This window comes from Rhipicephalus microplus, unplaced genomic scaffold (genome assembly GCF_043290135.1).
Source record: "Rhipicephalus microplus isolate Deutch F79 unplaced genomic scaffold, USDA_Rmic scaffold_209, whole genome shotgun sequence".
NCBI classification, from domain to species: domain Eukaryota; kingdom Metazoa; phylum Arthropoda; class Arachnida; order Ixodida; family Ixodidae; genus Rhipicephalus; species Rhipicephalus microplus.
The window spans coordinates 265,001-277,500 of record NW_027464780.1 but is presented as its reverse complement, the minus strand read 5'-3'; the positions used below and the strand labels follow the sequence as shown (position 1 = coordinate 277,500).

At 60.9% G+C, this 12,500-nt stretch overlaps 2 non-coding genes across 2 annotated transcripts; both read left to right on the top strand.

The window, feature by feature from the left end:
* Positions 1 to 7,994: 7,994 nt before the first annotated feature.
* LOC142792263 (small subunit ribosomal RNA) lies at positions 7,995 to 9,809 on the top strand. Its single transcript, XR_012890791.1, has one exon. It is a non-coding gene; the product is annotated as a small subunit ribosomal RNA (ribosomal RNA).
* A 1,719-nt stretch (positions 9,810 to 11,528) lies between these two features.
* On the top strand, positions 11,529 to 11,681 carry LOC142792261 (5.8S ribosomal RNA). Its single transcript, XR_012890789.1, has one exon. It is a non-coding gene; the product is annotated as a 5.8S ribosomal RNA (ribosomal RNA).
* Positions 11,682 to 12,500: the final 819 nt, after the last annotated feature.

Below are 12,500 nucleotides of genomic sequence, written 5' to 3'. Positions count from 1 at the left end.
ACCCGGGCTCGCCCCGGCTGACGCAGTTTTCGCGCCGCCCCGGCTGACGCGGTTTCGTGCCGCCCCGGCAGACGCGGTTTTCGCGCCGCCCCGGCTGACGCGGTTTTTGCCGCCCCGGCTGACGCAGTTCGGACTTAGCACTTTTCGGCTGTGCCTGGCTGGCGGCCCACTCACTCGATCGCCATGTCTGTTTGCCACAGTTTTCCCGGTGGTGCCGCACCCGGGCTCGCCCCGGCTGACGCAGTTTTCGCGCCGCCCCGGCTGACGCGGTTTCGTGCCGCCCCGGCAGACGCGGTTTTCGCGCCGCCCCGGCTGACGCGGTTTCGTGCCGCCCCGGCAGACGCGGTTTTTTGCCGCCCCAGCTGACGCAGTTCGGACTTAGCACTTTTTGGCTGAGCCTTGCTGGCGGCCCACTCACTCGATCGCCATGTCTGTTTGCCACAGTTTTCCCGGTGGTGCCGCACCCGGGCTCGCCCCGGCAGACGCGTTTTTTTTTTTCTTTCGCCCCGGCTGACGCAGTTTTCGCGCCGCCCCGGCAGACGCGGTTTTCGCGCCGCCCCGGCAGACGCGGTTTTTTGCGCCGCCCCGGCTGACGCGGTTTTTTGCCGCCCCGGCTGACGCAGTTCGGACTTGGCACTTTTTGGCTGAGCCTGGCTGGCGGCCCACTCACTCGATCGCCATGTCTGTTTGCCACAGTTTTCCCGGTGGTGCCGCACCCGGGCTCGCCCCGGCTGACGCAGTTTTCGCGCCGCCCCGGCTGACGCGGTTTCGTGCCGCCCCGGCAGACGCGGTTTTTTGCGCCGCCCCGGCTGACGCGGTTTTTTGCCGCCCCGGCTGACACGGTTCGGACTTTGCACTTTTCGGCTGTGCCTGGCTGGCGGCCCACTCACTCGATCGCCATGTCTGTTTGCCACAGTTTTCCCGGTGGTGCCGCACCCGGGCTCGCCCCGGCAGACGCGTTTTTTTTTTTTTTCTTTCGCCCCGGCTGACGCAGTTTTCGCGCCGCCCCGGCTGACGCGGTTTCGTGCCGCCCCGGCAGACGCGGTTTTTTGCGCCGCCCCGGCTGACGCGGTTTTTGCCGCCCCGGCTGACGCAGTTCGGACTTAGCACTTTTTGGCTGAGCCTGGCTGGTGGCCCACTCACTCGATCGCCATGTCTGTTAGCCACAGTTTTCCCGGTGGTGCCGCACCCGGGCTCGCCCCGGCTGACGCAGTTTTCGCGCCGCCCCGGCTGACGCGGTTTCGTGCCGCCCCGGCAGACGCGGTTTTTTGCGCCGCCCCGGCTGACGCGGTTTTTTGCCGCCCCGGCTGACGCAGTTCGGACTTGGCACTTTTCGGCTGTGCCTGGCTGGCGGCCCACTCACTCGATCGCCATGTCTGTTTGCCACAGTTTTCCCGGTGGTGCCGCACCCGGGCTCGCCCCGGCAGACGCGTTTTTTTTTTTTTCTTAGTTTTCGCGCCGCCCCGGCAGACGCGGTTTTCGCGCCGCCCCGGCAGACGCGGTTTTTTGCGCCGCCCCGGCTGACGCGGTTTTTTGCCGCCCCGGCTGACGCAGTTCGGACTTGGCACTTTTTGGCTGAGCCTGGCTGGCGGCCCACTCACTCGATCGCCATGTCTGTTTGCCACAGTTTTCCCGGTGGTGCCGCACCCGGGCTCGCCCCGGCTGACGCAGTTTTCGCGCCGCCCCGGCTGACGCGGTTTCGTGCCGCCCCGGCAGACGCGGTTTTTTGCGCCGCCCCGGCTGACGCGGTTTTTTGCCGCCCCGGCTGACACGGTTCGGACTTTGCACTTTTCGGCTGTGCCTGGCTGGCGGCCCACTCACTCGATCGCCATGTCTGTTTGCCACAGTTTTCCCGGTGGTGCCGCACCCGGGCTCGCCCCGGCAGACGCGTTTTTTTTTTTTTTTTCTTTCGCCCCGGCTGACGCAGTTTTCGCGCCGCCCCGGCTGACGCGGTTTCGTGCCGCCCCGGCAGACGCGGTTTTTTGCGCCGCCCAGGCTGACGTGGTTTTTGCCGCCCCGGCTGACGCAGTTCGGACTTTGCACTTTTTGGCTGAGCCTGGCTGGCGGCCCACTCACTCGATCGCCATGTCTGTTTGCCACAGTTTTCCCGGTGGTGCCGCACCCGGGCTCGCCCCGGCAGACGCGTTTTTTTTTTTCCTTCGCCCCGGCAGACGTGGTTCCCCCCCCCCCCCTCCGTCTTTCTTTTTGTTTTTTTTTTTCGCCGCGGCTGAAGTGGATTTTTCGGTGCCTCGACGCCCCGGTAGTCGCGGTTTTTCCGTTTCCGCACGGCCCCGGCTGACGCTGCTCGGTCACAGTCGCCTTTTGTGGTGATTGCAGACTTCTTGAGCGCGGGTGTTTTTTTTTTTTTTGTTGTTGTTGTTGTTTTATTACGCATTCGCTCCAGCAGACGCTGTTTAGACTTTTTGTTTCCTCTTTTATCCTGCGACGAGGTGACGAGGTTTATTCGGTGCCCCGCCGCCCCGGCTGAAGTGATTTTTCCTGTCCCGTGCCGCCCCGGCTGACGCGGTTGGGACTTCGCGTTTGTTCGGCCGCCACGGGTTTTGGCGCACTCGCTCGGTTGCTTGTTGTTGCCACTTGTTGCGAACCCAGGTTTCTTGAGCGAGCGCGGGCGTTTTTTCTTCCTTTCTTTCTTTGTTCTATGTGTTAGCGAATCGGCCTTTAATATCACACGAGGACTCACAACCAACAATTTTCAGTTTGAAGTGTAAAAAATCTGCAGGTGTTGACGTAACTGACTTGCCCCGTACCCTTGAGTACATCCATGAAGTTCTCGTAGTACTACTAAATCGCATTATTCCAAGTGGAGAAATTCCCATAAACTTGCAAACCTCTACACGAAAATCGGTGCGCGTGATAAAGTTGAAAATTATCGTCCGATATCAAATGTGCCTTCTATAACACAAATTCTAGGAAAAAAAAAAAAAAAACACTTGTTCGCCGTTTTCTGCGCCGTGACTGGCAGCACTCCGGCGAAGCGAAACGGGGTCGATTCGAGCACGATATCGGCGTCTTTCGACGTGCTCGCCGGCGACCGTCGCACGAGTACGTCGCACGAGCGCGTCTGCCGGGGCGCCGTTTGCGAAGCCGACGCAAAAGTGGGAACCGCCGCTCGGATGATCGCCGCTTTCGGCAGAGTGAGTGTTGGCACTCCGGGGAAGCGAAACAGCGTGAATGCGCCCACGAAATCGGCGTATTTTGAAGTGCCCGCCGGCGACCGTCGCACGAGTACGGTAAACCGCGTCAGCCGGGGCGTAGTTCGGGACGCCGACGAAAAAGTGGGAAGCGCAACTCGGATCTTCGCCGTTTTTGCAGGAGTGAGTGGCGGCCCTCCTGCGAGACCAAGAAGCATCGATTCGTGCACGAATTCGGCGCCTTTCGACGTGATCGCCGGCGACCGTCGCTCGAGTAGGGCAAACCGCGTCTGCCGGGGCGGGCTTCGGGACGCCGATGCGAAAGTGGGAAACGCTGCTCGGATGTTCGCCGTTTTTGGCCGAGTGAGTGCTGGCACACGGGCGAAGCCAAACGGGGCCGATTACGGCACGATATCGGCGTCTTTCGACGTGCCCGCCGGCGACCGTCGCACGAGTACGGTAAACCGCGTCAGCCCGGGCGGAGTTCGGGACGCCGATGCGAAAGTGGAGAACGCCGCTCGGATCTTCGCCGTTTTTGGAGGAGTGAGTGGCGGCACTCCGGAGAAGCCAAGGAGCGCCAATTAGCGCACGATATCGGCGTCTTTCGACGCGCTCGCCGGCGACCGTCGCACGAGTAGGGCAAACCGCGTCTGCCGGGGCGGGGTTTACGACGCCGACGCAAAAGTGGGAACCGCCGCTCGGATGTTGGCCGTTTTTGGCAGAGTGAGTGCTGGCACTCCGGCGACGCGAAAGAGCGCGAATGCGCCCACGAAAGTGGCGTATTTGGACGTGCGTGACGGCGACCGCTGCAGGAGTACGAAAAACCACGTCAGCCGGGGCGAGCGACACACGGCGGTCTGGGTGCTTATCGCTGCTATTATAGGGGCACCCCGGCAGACGCAGAAAAAAAAAAAAAATTTTCGACCTTCTTTTTTGCTGGTCGAGCTCGGGTAACCCAGGTCGCAATGGGAGCCGCGCACGAAAGCGGCGTCGCGAGACGCGTTCGCGGTCGCTAGTCGCACGAGCTCGGCAACCGCGTCAGCCGGCGCGGAGTTCGGGATGCCGACGGCTAAGTGGGTACCGCTGCTCGGATGTTCGCCGTTTTTGGCCGAGTGAGTGCTGGCACTCCGGTGAAGCCAAGGAGCGCCAATTCGTGCACGATATCGGCGTCTTTCGACGTGCCCGCCGGCCACCGCCGCACGAGTACGGCAAACCGCGTCTGCCGGGGCGGGGTTCGCGACGCGTACGCAATAGTGGGAACCGTCGCTCGGATGTTCGTCGTCTTTGGCCGAGCGAGTGCTGGCACTCCGGCGAAGCGAAACGGGGCCGATTCGGGCACGATATCGGCGTATTTCGACGTGCTCGCCGGCGACCGTCGCACGAGTACGGCAAAGCGCGTCTGCCGGGGCGAGGTTTGCGACGCCGACGAAAAAGTGGGAAGCGCCGCTCGGATCTTCGCCGTTTTTGCAGGAGTGAGTGGCGGCCCTCCTGCGAGACCAAGAAGCATCGACTCGCGCACGATATCGGTGTCTTTCGACGTGCCCGCCGGCCACCGCCGCACGAGTACGGCAAACCGCGTATGCCGGGGCGGGGTTGGCGACGCCGACGCAAAAGTGGGAACCGCCACTAGGATGTTCGCCGTTTTTGGCAGAGTGAGTGCTGGCACTCCGGCGAAGCGAAAGAGCGTGAATGCGCCCACGAAAGTGGCGTGTTTGGACGTGCTTGACGACGACCACCGCAGGAAAACGAAAAACCACGTCAGCCGGGGCGAGCGACCCATGGCGGTCTGGGTGCTTATCGCTGCTATTATAGGGGCACCCCGGCAGACGCAAAAAAAAAAAAAATTTTTTTCGACATTCTTTTTTGCTCGTCGACCTCGGGTGACCCAGGTCGCAGTGGGAGCCGCGCACGAAAGCGGCGTCGCGAGACGGCTTCGCGGTCGCTAGTCGCACGAGCTCGGCAACCGCGTCTGCCGGGGCGGAGTTCGGGACGCCGACGGCTAAGTGGGAACCGCCGCTCGGATGTTCGCCGTTTGTGGCCGAGTGAGTGCTGGCACTCCGGCGAAGCCAAACGGGGCCGATTCCGGCACGATATCGGCGTCTTTCTACGTGCTCGCCGGCGACCGTCGCACGAGTACGGCAAAGTGCGTCTGCCGGGGCGGGGTTTGCGACGCGTACGCAATAGTGAGAACCGTCGCTCGGATGTTCGTCGTCTTTCGCCGAGCCAGTGCTGGCAATCCGGCGAAGCCGAACGGAGCCGATTCGGGCACGATATCGGCGTCTTTCCACGTGCTCGCCGGCGACCGTCGCACGAGTACGGTAAACCGCGTCAGCCGGGGCGGAGTTCGGGACGCCGATGCGAAAGTGGGAAGCGCCGCTCGGATCTTCGCCGTTTTTGGAGGAGTCAGTGGTGGCACTCCGGTGAAGCCAAGGTGCGCCAATTCGCGCACGATATCGGCGTCTTTCGACGTGCCCGCCGGCCACCGTCGCACGAGTACGGCAAACCTCGTCTGCCGGGGCGGGGTTTGCGACGCCGACGCAAAAGTGGGAACCGCCGCTCGGATGTTCGCCGTTTTTGGCAGAGTGAGTGCTGGCACTCCGGCGAAGCGAAAGAGCGCGAATGCGCCCACGAAAGTGGCGTGTTTGGACGTGCTTGACGACGACCACCGCAGGAAAACGAAAAACCACGTCAGCCGGGGCGAGCGACCCATGGCGGTCTGGGTGCTTATCGCTGCTATTATAGGGGCACCCCGGCAGACGCAAAAAAAAAAAAAAATTTTTTTCGACATTCTTTTTTGCTCGTCGACCTCGGGTGACCCAGGTCGCAGTGGGAGCCGCGCACGAAAGCGGCGTCGCGAGACGGCTTCGCGGTCGCTAGTCGCACGAGCTCGGCAACCGCGTCTGCCGGGGCGGAGTTCGGGACGCCGACGGCTAAGTGGGAACCGCCGCTCGGATGTTCGCCGTTTGTGGCCGAGTGAGTGCTGGCACTCCGGCGAAGCCAAACGGGGCCGATTCCGGCACGATATCGGCGTCTTTCTACGTGCTCGCCGGCGACCGTCGCACGAGTACGGCAAAGTGCGTCTGCCGGGGCGGGGTTTGCGACGCGTACGCAATAGTGAGAACCGTCGCTCGGATGTTCGTCGTCTTTCGCCGAGCCAGTGCTGGCACTCCGGCGAAGCCGAACGGAGCCGATTCGGGCACGATATCGGCGTCTTTCCACGTGCTCGCCGGCGACCGTCGCACGAGTACGGTAAACCGCGTCAGCCGGGGCGGAGTTCGGGACGCCGATGCGAAAGTGGGAAGCGCCGCTCGGATCTTCGCCGTTTTTGGAGGAGTCAGTGGCGGCACTCCGGTGAAGCCAAGGTGCGCCAATTCGCGCACGATATCGGCGTCTTTCGACGTGCCCGCCGGCCACCGTCGCACGAGTACGGCAAACCTCGTCTGCCGGGGCGGGGTTTGCGACGCCGACGCAAAAGTGGGAACCGCCGCTCGGATGTTCGCCGTTTTTGGCAGAGTGAGTGCTGGCACTCCGGCGAAGCGAAAGAGCGTGAATGCGCCCACGAAAGTAGCGTATTTGGACGTGCTTGACGGCGACCGCCGCAGGAGTACGAAAAACCACGTCAGCCGGGGCGAGCGACCCACGGCGGTCTGGGTGCTTATCGCTGCTATTATAGGGGCACCCCGGCAGACGCAGAAAGAAAAAAAAAATGGGGACATGGCGTGCGTCACCGTGCGGCTTCGCAGCGTTGCCGAAGTCGCCGAGCCCTTCGACTGAGCCGAACGGCGGACAGGGAACGTTGGTCGGCCGTTCTAACCTGTCGGTGCCACGCCGAGACGTCGTTAAGGAAAACCGCGTCGTGGGCCTCTACGACGCCGTCGAGTCGTTGTACGTTTGGTGTCCAGCGTGTCGGCGGCGAGTAGCGGACACGTCGTTCACGACTTCGGTCTTTCGCAGTCGACGCGAACTTGCGGAGAGTCGTGGTGCCTCACGTTTTCGGCAGAAACCGCGGCGGAATTTTCCCGTGCGTGCGCGCACGACCTCGGTGCTGTGCCGTCAGCGTAGTGTTGCACAAACTCGTGGCCTACCCAAGGTGCGGTACGTTTGCGGCCGTATCCTCGGTGGGAATTTCGTGAGTAGGGTCGCAAATTCTACGACCTCGGCGGGTTTGAGAGCGACGTAGACTTGTGGCACGCTCAACATGCCACACGTTTCGGGGCACACCCGCGGTGAAATTTTCTCGAGTACGCTCGTATTAGGGCCCAAGGAGGTCTGGGTACTTATCGCTGCTATTATGTGGGGGTTCTCGTGAGCGGCGTACGCGAAAGCGACCGGGTGTCTGATATGCGGCGGGCTTCGGCCTCGTCAAGCGTGTCCTCGGGTCTGCTCCAGGGGAATCCACGGCAGTCGTCTGCAGCCTCATCCGCTTGATGCGTTAGGGGCTGGTTGTCGGACGGTGCCGTTTTACCACGATATCGAGGTGTGTTCCGTGTCGTCCTCGGGCGATTCAGATGCGAAAGCGCCGAAGACGCGGGCGTGACCCGTCGTCTGGCGGCTTTGCAGTCTCGGCTCCGTTGCTAGTTCCGGCCGGTCCACCGACAGTGCAGCGGGCTTGGGCAACCCGCACGGCGCGACCGAGTCGATGCAACGAAAAAGAGCGAGCATGAACGTGCTTCTTGCCGCACGGCTCCCACTCGTCTTTCGGGAAGGTTGTGCCGTAGCGAGCTCGAACGCCGTCATCTCGGAGTGCAAAATAAGCGTGTTGGGGCGCCTGAAGGTGGCCTCCGCCGCACACAGACTGCGTCCGGCCCGCCGAGGGCGAGGACGGACGCGCAGTCGAACGATTACCTGGTTGATCCTGCCAGTAATCATATGCTTGTCTCAAAGATTAAGCCATGCATGTCTAAGTACATGCCGAAATAAGGCGAAACCGCGAATGGCTCATTAAATCAGTTATGGTTCCTTAGATCGTTTCTTCCTACTTGGATAACTGTGGCAATTCTAGAGCTAATACATGCAGTGAGCCTGGAGCCCTTTGGGTAACGGGTGCTTTTATTAGACCAAGATCGATCGGGTTTCGGCCCGTATTGTGTGGTGACTCTGGATAACTTTGTGCTGATCGCATGGCCACGAGCCAGCGACGTTTCTTTCAAGTGTCTGCCTTATCAACTTTCGATGGTAGGTTACTTGCTTACCATGGTTGTTACGGGTAACGGAGAATCAGGGTTCGATTCCGGAGAGGGAGCCTGAGAAACGGCTACCACATCCAAGGAAGGCAGCAGGCGCGCAAATTACCCACTCCCGGCACGGGGAGGTAGTGACGAAAAATAACAATACGGGACTCTTTTGAGGCCCCGTAATTGAAATGAGTACACTCTAAATCCTTTAACGAGGATCAATTGGAGGGCAAGTCTGGTGCCAGCAGCCGCGGTAATTCCAGCTCCAATAGCGTATACTAAAGCTGCTGCGGTTAAAAAGCTCGTAGTTGGATCTCAGTTCCAGACGAGTAGTGCATCTACCCGATGCGACGGCTCGGACTGAACATCATGCCGGTTCTTTCTTGGTGCACTTCATTGTGTGCCTCGAGATGGCCGGTGCTTTTACTTTGAAAAAATTAGAGTGCTCAACGCAGGCGAGTCGCCTGAATAAACTTGCATGGAATAATAGAACAAGACCTCGTTTCTGTTCTGTTGGTTTTTGGAATACGAGGTAATGATTAAGAGGGACGGACGGGGGCATTCGTATTGCGGCGCTAGAGGTGAAATTCTTGGACCGTCGCAAGACGAACTACTGCGAAAGCATTTGCCAAGAATGTTTTCATTGATCAAGAACGAAAGTCAGAGGTTCGAAGGCGATCAGATACCGCCCTAGTTCTGACCATAAACGATGCCAACCAGCGATCCGCCTGAGTTACTCAAATGACTCGGCGGGCAGCTTCCGGGAAACCAAAGTATTTGGGTTCCGGGGGAAGTATGGTTGCAAAGCTGAAACTTAAAGGAATTGACGGAAGGGCACCACCAGGAGTGGAGCCTGCGGCTTAATTTGACTCAACACGGGAAAACTTACCCGGCCCGGACACTGGGAGGATTGACAGATTGAGAGCTCTTTCTTGATTCGGTGGATGGTGGTGCATGGCCGTTCTTAGTTGGTGGAGCGATTTGTCTGGTTAATTCCGATAACGAACGAGACTCTAGCCTATTAAATAGGTGCGGGGTTCCCAGCACCTTACAACCTTCTTAGAGGGACAAGCGGCTCCTAGCCGCACGAAACAGAGCAATAACAGGTCTGTGATGCCCTTAGATGTCCGGGGCCGCACGCGCGCTACACTGAAGGAAGCAGCGTGTCTTTATCCCTGTCTGAAAAGACTGGGTAACCCGTGGAACTTCTTTCGTGATTGGGATAGGGGCTTGCAATTGTTCCCCTTGAACGAGGAATTCCCAGTAAGCGCGAGTCATAAGCTCGCGTTGATTACGTCCCTGCCCTTTGTACACACCGCCCGTCGCTACTACCGATTGAATGATTTAGTGAGGTCTTCGGACCGATGTCCGGCGCGGCCTTTCGGTTGCGCCGGTCTGTTGGAAAGATGACCAAACTTGATCATTTAGAGGAAGTAAAAGTCGTAACAAGGTTTCCGTAGGTGAACCTGCGGAAGGATCATTAACGGATTGTGAAGGGTGAGCGCCTCAGCTGCGTCTGCGCCCGACACTTTCTGCCGCTGACCCCGTTTGGACGCGGGGTCGGCTTTTCCCCACGGGGCTGCCTGAATGTGGAGCGGCACCCCGTGACAAATTGTTGCGCCCAGCGGACGCCAACACCGCGACCTTGGACGGTCGGCCAGGTGGCGGACGCGGGTACAAACGGCGCAACGCACTCATAGGTCGGCTTTCGACCCGCCACTGCACCGTGGCTCGAAGCGCTCGAAATGCGCGACCCGACCGCTGCGGGACCGCCTAGTACTGTAAACAGGAGCGGCGGAGCGCGAACGGCGAGTCGTGGTTACGTCGGTAGAAGGCGAGGCTGCGCGTTCCCGAAACGCCAGCCGAGTGCCCTCCCGACCGTTCGAGCGTGCAAGAACGAGACCCGACAATCGCGCGGCGACTGCCAAGTACGAGAGGAACGGCACAAGCGTCGGCGGTCGGTCAAGGAACTGGCGATGTGACGGGTCCGCTGTGCACCAGTGCATACCGTCCCGCCGTCCGCGGCAAGCGCCTCCGCGTCCTCGGGTGACGGAGGCTGCCGGTCGGTTCTTGCAGGCGAGGGATCTCGCTGGCACCGGTTCGCGTTGACGCGCGGCCGGTCATGGCACGGCGATGCGACGGCCGAGGTGCGCAGTACTCGATGGAGGAACCGCACGCTCCGATGACCGTCCCGCCCTCCGCGGCGTATGCGTACCGACCGTAATGGTTGCAGCAGCGCCGGCCGGCTTTTGAATTCGCCACACGAAACACGGTGCGAGATCGCGGTTAGGGGAGCGTCGACGTTGCCAGGCGTTTTGCTTGCTGCCGAGGGAAAGGCGGCACGGCCACGTCGCGCTCGTCGCGATTAGCGGGTCTGCGCGCTTTGGGAAGGTGCCGCAACGACTTGCCGAAAGAGGAAGCACGGAAGAACGAGGGACTTGGACGTCCCGACAATTGAACGCACTTGCGGCCAGGCCCTTGCTGGCTTCGTTCTTCCGCCTCGAGTAGGCTCGTACGCGGCTCCGGCGCCGAAAGTGGTCCTTGGCACCGACTTCGGTGGACGTGGGAAGTGCCGCGCAAGTACGGCGCGCCTGGCTCCACCTGTTGGCTAAAGTAGGCAGCCGGATCGGCATTTTGGTGTGCGGTGGCAAACCGTGGATGCGAAAAAAGCTTGTGCGATTTCGTGGAACAAAAAGCGGGGGTCCCCCTTTTTATGCGGAGGAGACCGACCCGCCCGCCGTGGTGAACCGCGACGCCACGGTAAAAACGGGAGAGGCTTGTCGATGGGACCGTGCATCCCGCGCTCCACGGAGGCCGGGAGGCGGCCGCCCGAGGAAATGTGTAGCCGTCGAGGCCCGCATCTGCGTGCACTCTTATCCAAATGGGTGTACCGCAGGCATTTTCTGGTTAGGCGGGCCAATGAGAGCGAGCACACAACGATACCTACGGGTCCGGCTTGGAGAACCGGCTTCGACGCCTCCCGAGTATTTATAGAGGGGTGGACCACGAAAGCACTCGCAAGTAGCGGAAGCGAAACGCCGTCCGAAACACACCGTTTGCTCGATTTGCGGCAGCCGAAAAAGGCGCGGCAGAGTTTTGGAGTCCAAGCGTGCGCTGAAAAGCGCCCTTCTTGGCCACTGTTTGGCCGAGTGCCAGAAACGTTTGGTTTTGACTGTACGGAATTGAACAAACACTTTTTCACGACTCTAAGCGGTGGATCACTCGGTTCTCGGGTCGATGAAGAACGCAGCCAGCTGCGAGACTTGGTGTGAATTGCAGGACACACTGAGCACTGATTCTTTGAACGCACATTGCGGCCTTGGGTCTTCCCTTGGCTTCGTCTGTCTGAGGGTCGGATCACATATCAAGAGAGCCTTCGGCGCACAAGGGAACGTGAGCCGTCGACTCGTTTTGACCGCGTCGGCAACACGGACAGCACGCTGAACACCTCACAGCGAGCGCCAACAGCGGCCACTCAAGGGCGAGACGGTGGCGACCGTCGTGCCAGAGCCCAACCGAAACGGGGGCGACCGACTGCATTGAGGATGTGGCACCTCGTTGAGACCGCCGCAGGACTTCGAGTCGGAAGGAAGCCTGCAGGGAAAGTGCGGTCGAGGTTGCGTACTCCTCTCTGCGACCGGGCGCGCAAGAGCTGCGAGAGCCACGGACGCGCAACTTTAACGCACGGTAAACACGAGGAGCGAAAGCCGGCCAGCAAAGCTTCTCCAGCCGTGCGCAAAGTGCGCGAGATCGCAGCCTTGCGTTGCGCTTGTTGCCCTCGAAGTAAGCAGGGTGTCCCGTAGACCGGGCGCTCGAACACGCTGCGGGGCCGTGCCTCCTCCAGGCTTTGCCGCGCGAACAGGGAACGTTCGCGCGCAAAGCGCAGGGAGGTGAGGAGGCTGCGCCCGACGTTTGCGGTTCGCTGCGTACGCGGTTGATGCGGAGAGCACGGCGCGACGACTTGCCGCGAAGCGGAAAAAGTCTCCCGCACGAGTTGGCGAAACGTTGGCGAAGCTTAAGGCGTTCTCGTCGTAGTCCGCCGTCGGTCTAAGTGCTTCGCAGTTCCCGTCCCGTTCAAAAAACTGGGCCACTCCAGTTGGGGCGGGGGCGACGCTACACGAGACGATGCCTCTCGCCAGGCTGCGTGGCTGCCCTTGCGGCGGCGGCGACTGGC